Source organism: Mesoplodon mirus, assembly GCF_964341445.2.
Source record: "Mesoplodon mirus genome assembly, chromosome: 6".
Lineage (NCBI taxonomy): Eukaryota > Metazoa > Chordata > Mammalia > Artiodactyla > Ziphiidae > Mesoplodon > Mesoplodon mirus.
Window position 1 is genome coordinate 72,021,959 of NC_138982.1, and position 7,191 is coordinate 72,029,149.

Genomic DNA, 7,191 nt, shown 5'->3' on the forward strand with positions numbered 1-7,191 from the left:
TGGGAGGATCCCATATGCCGCGGAGCGGCTGGGCCCGTGAGCCATGGCCGCTGGGCCTGCGCATCCGGAGCCTGTGCTCCGCAACGGGGGAGGCCACAACAGTAAGAGGCCCGCATACCGCAAAAAAAAAAAAAAAAAAAAAAAATCATATCTAATTCATGGGACTGAATTTTTTCCTATTCCTCTATACCTTTGCTGTCTAATACAACAGCTCCTAACCACATATGACAATTGAAATTTGAAAAGTGGCTGGCCAAATTGCGATGGGCTATAAGGGTAAAATACACACTGGGTTGCAAAAGTTAGTTCAAAAAATGTAAACTCTCTCCTTAATAATTTCATGTAATTATTTTTATATTAAGTTATCCTGATTATGACCAAATGTTAAAATATTATTTGGGGTTAAATAAAATATATTAAATTTAACTTCATGTGTTCCTTTTTATTTTTTAATTTGGTTACTATAAAAATTTTAATTACCTGTGTGGCTTTTAAATTTCTATTGGACAGTACTGATCTATACCAAGGTAAAGTGATGCCTAATATTTCCTAATACCTACAAACCTAGGGAAGAGAGGATATTCCCTCTTAGATTTCTTCACTAATAGGTACCAGTCTACCCTACTATCATCATTCCCTTCCCTGCATGTCAAGTGCTAAAGACGGGAAGATCAAGACCCATTCCCCACGCTTGCAAAGCTCACAGTCCAGTAGAAGGGCTAGACAAATAAACAGGTACTAATAGTAAATTCAATGTACTCTGTGTTGCTGATGTGGAAAGAGTGTTGAGAGGGCGTAGATGAGGGAGTGGCTAACTAATTGCCTTAGGAAAACTGAAGGTTTCCCCAGGAAGTAGCCATCTGAGCTGGGTTTTAAAAAAATTAGGCCTTCCCGCTCCCTAATCCTGACGCCAGAGCGGCGCCGGCCTCAGAGGCTGAGGAGAGGGGGAGGAGGTCGCGGCGGCTGGAAGATGCTGCACTTTGGCGTAAATTGCAATCGATTAAGGATCGTTTCTCAGACTCAAGTCAGAAGGGCATTGCTGCTTTGAACACCTCAGAAGGGGAGAATGGATTTATCAGGAGTGATAAAGAAGAGCTTGCTAGGAGTCAAAGAAAATAATACAAAAGTCCAGCACTGGGGCTCCTTCTCCTACCAAACGCAAAGACCGCTCTGAGGAGAAGTCCAAGGATCGCTCTAAAGATAAGGGGGCCGCCAAGGAGTCCAGCGAGAAGGGTCGTGGCAGGGATGAAACTCGAAAGAGGCGCAGCGCCTCCAGTGGTAGCAGCAGCACCAGGTCTCGGTCCAGCTCGAGCCCGGGCTCGAGCACCAGCACGGGCTCTAGCAGCGGCTCCAGCTCATCTTCAGCATCGAGCCGCTCAGGAAGTTCCAGCACATCCCGCAGCTCCAGCTCCGGCAGCTCCCCTGGCTCTCCGAGTCCTTGTCGGCGCAGGCAGGACAACAGGCGGCGTTCCCGCTCCAAATCCAAACCACCCAAAAGAGATGAAAAGGAAAGGAAAAGGCGGAGCCCTTCGCCTAAACCCACCACGGTGCACATTGGAAGGCTCACCAGGAATGTGACCAAGGATCATATCATGGAGATATTCTCCACCTATGGGAAAATTAAAATGGTTGACGTGCCTGTAGAAAGGATGCACCCGCATCTGTCTAAAGGCTACGCATATGTGGAGTTTGAGAATCCAGATGAGGCCGAGAAGGCGCTGAAGCACATGGACGGAGGACACACCGATGGCCAGGAGATCACTACCACCGCTGTGCTGGCCCCCTGGCCTCAGCCACACACCCCCGCCCCCGGCGATTCAGCCCTCCCAGGAGAATGCTGCCACCGCCTCCCATGTGGCGCAGGTCACCCCCACGGATGAGAAGAAGGTCACATTCCCCTTGGCGTGGTCCCCCGGCCGCCGCAGCCACAGGAGCCGCTCCAGCTTCAACTCCTCCCTATACGCAGGGCCACCGAAGCTCTGCCCTGTGACTTGGACTCCCATCCAACTCACTTTTGTCACTTTTCTAGCCGAAGGAGGATTGGTAAGAAAGAAATCCCTCACTCAGAGGCAGGCTTCGAAGGTGAAGGCAGTAACTGCTACATTTCCCCTGGCGGCAGAGTTCCGGCTGCAGGAGTGTTGTTGGTTTGGGGTCGTGTTTATAAAGATGCCCTCCAGTTTTCTGGCTAGAAAGCTTCCACATTTCTAGTTCCTGAGAGTCAGTTTAGTGGCAAAGCCAGCAGGGATGAGCAGGGGGCTCCAGGAGGTGGTACAGCCCCAGCCTGGGAGCATGTTTTCCCGTTCCACAGGTGACCTGGGGCCGATCTGGTGGCCTGCTCGTGCCCTAACCTGTTGGCCTGCAGGGTCCCACAGGAAAGGGTGTGATTTTACGCAGCTGCCGTTCCAGTTAGCCTGGCCCTGCTCCTCTGCTTGAGTCCTCTTCTGACCTCTAGGGCCTAATACCCAAAATGGTTCTTTTCACGTGTACTCATGTGTGTACACACGCACATCCACCTTTCTCTCTGGAACTCGTTAGTTGAGACCCAGCTCTGTCGGGTCATCACAGAAGCTCCCCCCACCCACCACCGTTGTGTTGGTATTCATGGTGGTCCTGCAGGTTACCTTGGCAACGTGTACATTGCTTTTTTGGCTTTTATTGTACAGTCAGTACTATACATTTTCTGTTTTGAGTTTTGTAACTTTGTGGCATTTTAGATAATATTGTGTTTGTACTTTGTTGTGTAAAGAAAAGAATTGTGTTGGATAAACCTAGGATTAGAATACAGCTCAGAAAAAGAAAAAACATAGTAGCAAGTTGCCTGACAAATACTGGAATCAAAGAGATTCTAAGCCAAGGGAATAATATGTGAGACAAGGGTGTGCCAAAGAGGCCATTGCTAAGCGTACAAAAGTGGATGGAGCTGATTGTACACCTGCAGAATAACTTCATAGACATCAATAGGAACCCCCTAACAAAATAATACCTCTAGTACTCTTGCTTTACCCAGTCAACCTTAGCTGGGGTAAGAGCATATGTTCTTTAGTATGAAGGTAACCAGTCTGCACTGAGATATATCCTGTGCCCTTGGTCTTTGTCAGCACCACATGCTAGACTTATGTCTCCCAATCAGAGGGCCCAGTCCAATCCCTAACCCTCTACAAACCAGAGAAACAACATAGCAGAAAGAGCCTGAATTATGGTGTATGATGATTTGGAGTCATATTTTGGCTCTGTCAAATGACATAACCTTAGGCAAGTCATATATCCTTACTAAGCATTAGTTTCCCAGTCTGTAAAAGAAGGGAAATCATCCCTGCCCTACCTCTGTTGTAGAGATTAAGGTAATATAGCTAGAAGCTTTTAGTAACTCAGTATACAAAGGTAAGTATTATAATAATCACCATCTACCAGTAGGGCTACTCCAGGTCACTTGCCCTTTTATCTCTCCCTCTTTTACTGTATGCTATTCTCAGTCAACATGAAATGTACATCAGAGTTCACAACAGTGTGACTTTTACTGCCAAGTCCACTGGGGAGAGGCACATTTTTCTTTCTCAGTCTTCAGAAGACTCAAGCAAGGAAATTTTCAAAGGCTGCAACCTTACAGCTTTTCCATAATTCCATCTGTTTATCATCATTGGATGGTAGGAAACAGTTTCCTATCACGAGGCATGAAAAATAATTTAGAAATGTCCAAATAAACCACAAGAGTAAAACGGTTTTACATATATATATATATGTAAACACATATATATATATATGTTTTGACCAAGTCTGCTAATGAGATAAGCTGAGAAAAATGATTATGGAGTGCATTATCATTCTGGTTTTAAATAAATCATAATTTTTTACTTTTTGATGCATTTATGAAGCATCCTTAAATGTGCCTATTGACTCTCTCTACCGTGAGGTCTTACTTTTCAGTTTTTACTTACATCAATCTGGGAGTGTGTCAAGGAGCATGAATTCTCGCTTGGACTACACCACCACCATTCACCCTGACACTATGTGGTCCCTTGACCCTCCCTAAAAACTCTTTTCTCTGCAATCCTAACACATATTTGTTGCTTTTTGAGCAAATTTAAATTGTAATATTGAAATCTTCAAATAATAAATTAGAGCATTGTTGTTTACCATATAAAAAGATCCTTTTTGTTAAAAAGAAGTACTCAGAGGATTTCTTTTAAAATGAAAGAACTCACCTATAGCATAACTTAATTTCTCATTTTGAATTTACCACAATTTCCCTAGTACCGATGAACAACTTAGTACTCAGATCTTGCTTTCTAAGTTCCATTCTCCAGTAAATGGAAATAGGACTCTGGAGAAATGGCTACTTCAAGACTGGGGCAGAGAAATACAAGACAAGCCTGGAACATCTTAGCGTTCCAGAAAGTAAATTAATCAGAAATTACAGTGACATGTCAAAACGAACTAGGAGCCTACTCATAGTGGGTCCCAATTGTCCAACCTGGAGAATTTTGAGCAACAAAATGCGTAATGATAGTTATGAATTATTATACTCATAGAACAGTATATCCATGAGTCCATGCGATGCAAATAAATCAGTGAGGGAAAAGTATAATTCCATTTAATAAAAGTAGAAGGAATGAGGGAAATAGAAAAAAAAATTACCATTTAAAAAATAACACAGTAATAGTTGTTTCAGGCAATAATCATCATCAAAGGATGCTAAAGTTTGTGGATCAAAGCATTACGTAAAACAGAATATTTTCAGAGCTTCAAAATATTGCCTCACAATATAATTATTAATTACAAAGGGAAACATAGTAACTTTATAATGGAAAAACATGGTGACATCACTGTCATTAAGTAATCAAAGTTAATGTAACCATTAATGAGACATAGTGACATCATGTACTTCCTGATATGAGACATAGAAAAGGATACATATCACCTTTACAGTATTATTGCCAGAAATGCATAATCTAAATGTAATCATGAGGAAAAAAATTAGACAAACATAAATTGAAAAACGTGTTATAAATAGCTGTCCAGTACTTATGAAAAGTATCATGTTCATTAAAAAAAAAGGAAAGGTGAAAGATTTATACGATCTGAAGAGAAACCAGAGTATATACATACACACAGACACACACATGCATATATGTATCACATCACATCTTCTTTAGCTGTTCATCTGTTGATGGACACTTAGGTTGTTTCCATATTTTGGCTGTCATAAATAATGCTGCCACGAACATTCAGCTGCATGTATCTTTTCAAAGTAGTGTTTTTGTTTTCTTTGGATGTATACCCAGGAGTGGAATTGCTGTATCCTATGGTAATTCTATTTAGTTTTTTGAGGAACCTCCACACTGTTTTCCACAGTGGCTGCACCAATTCACATTCCCACCAACAGTGTACGGGGGTCCCCTTTATTTCACAACCTAGCCAACATTTGTTATTTGTGGTCGTTTTGATGTTAGGTGTTCTTACAGGTGTGAGGTGGTATCTCATGGTGGTTTGATTTGTATTTCTCTGATGCTTAGTGATGTTGAGCATCTTTTCATGTGCCTGTTGCCCGACTGTTATGTCTTCTTTGGAAAAATGTCTGTTCACCTCTTCTGCCCATTTTTGTTAATTGATTTTTATTGGAGTGTAGTTGATTTACAATGTTGTGTTAGTTTCAGGTGTACAGCAAAGTGAATCAGTTATACATATATCCACTGTTCTTTAGATTCTGTTCCCATATACGTTATTACAGAGTATTGAGGAGAGCTGTATAAACTTTTTTTTTACATCTTTATTGGAGTATAATCGCTTTACCATGGTGTGTTAGTTTCTGCCTTATAACACAGTGAATCAGTTATACATATACATATGTTCCCATATCTCTTCCCTCTTGCGTCTCCCTCCCTCCCACCCTCCCTATCCCACCCTTCTAGGTGGTCACAAAGCACTGAGCTGATCTCCCTGTGCTATGCGGCTGCTTCCCAGTAGCTATCTGTTTTACATTTGGTAGTGTATATATGTCCATGCCTCTCTCTCGCTTTGTCAGAGCTTACCCTTGCCCCTCCCCATATCCTCAAGTCCGTTCTCTAGTAGGTCTGTGTCTTTATTCCTGTCTTACCCCTAGGTTCTTCATGACATTTTTTCCCTTAAATTCCATATCTATGTGTTAGCATACAGTATTTGTCTTTCTCTTTCTGACTGACTTCACTCTGTATGACAGACTCTAGGTCCATCCACCTCATTACACATAGCTCAATTTCGTTTCTTTTTATGGCTGAGTAATATTCCATTGTATATCTGTGCCACATCTTCTTTATCCATTCATCCAATGATGGACACTTAGGTTGTTTCCAGCTCTGGGCTATTGTGAATAGAGCTGCAATGAACATTTTGGTACATGACTCTTTTTGAATTATGGTTTTCTCAGGGTATATGCCCAGTAGTGGGATTGCTGGGTCATATGGTAGTTCTATTTGTAGTTTTTTAAGGAACCTCCATACTGTTCCCCATAGTGGCTGTACCAATTCACATTCCCACCAGCAGTGCAAGAGTGTTCCCTTTTCTCCACACCCTCTCCAGCATTTATTGTTTCTAGACTTTTAGATGATGGCCATTCTGACTGGTGTGAGATGATATCTCATTGTAGTTTTGACTTGCATTTCTCTAATGATTAATGATGTTGAGCATTCTTTCATGTGTTTGTTGGGAGTCTGTATATCTCCTTTGGAGAAATGTCTATTTAGGTCTTCTGCCCATTTTTGGATTGGGTTGTTTGTTTGTTTGCTACTGAGCTGCATGAGCTGCTTATAAATTTTGGAGATTAATCCTTTGTCAGTTGCTTCATTTGGAAATATTTTGTCCCATTCCGAGGGTTGTCTTTGGTCTTGCTTATGGTTTCCTTTGCTGTGCAAAAGCTTTGAAGTTTCATTAGGTCCCATTTGTTTATCTTTGTTTTTATTTCCATTTCTCTAGGAGGTGGGTCCAAAAGGATCTTGTTGTGATTTATGTCATAGAGTGTTCTGCCTATGTTTTCCTCTAAGAGTTTGATAGTTTCTGGCATTACATTTAGGTCTTTAATCCATTTTGAGCTTATTTTTGTGTATGGTGTTAGGGAGTGATCTAATCTCATACTTTTACATGTCCCTGTCCAGTTTTCCCAGCACCACTTATTGAAGAGGCTGTCCTTTCTCCACTGTACATTCCTGCCTCCTTTAT

General features: G+C 42.0%; 1 pseudogene across 1 annotated transcript; it reads left to right on the forward strand.

Annotated features, from left to right (window-relative positions):
• Positions 1-898: 898 nt before the first annotated feature.
• LOC309805963 lies at positions 899-2,208 on the forward strand (annotated as a pseudogene). Its single transcript has one exon. The product of its transcript is annotated as an uncharacterized misc_RNA (transcript).
• The last annotated feature ends 4,983 nt before the right edge of the window (positions 2,209-7,191 follow it).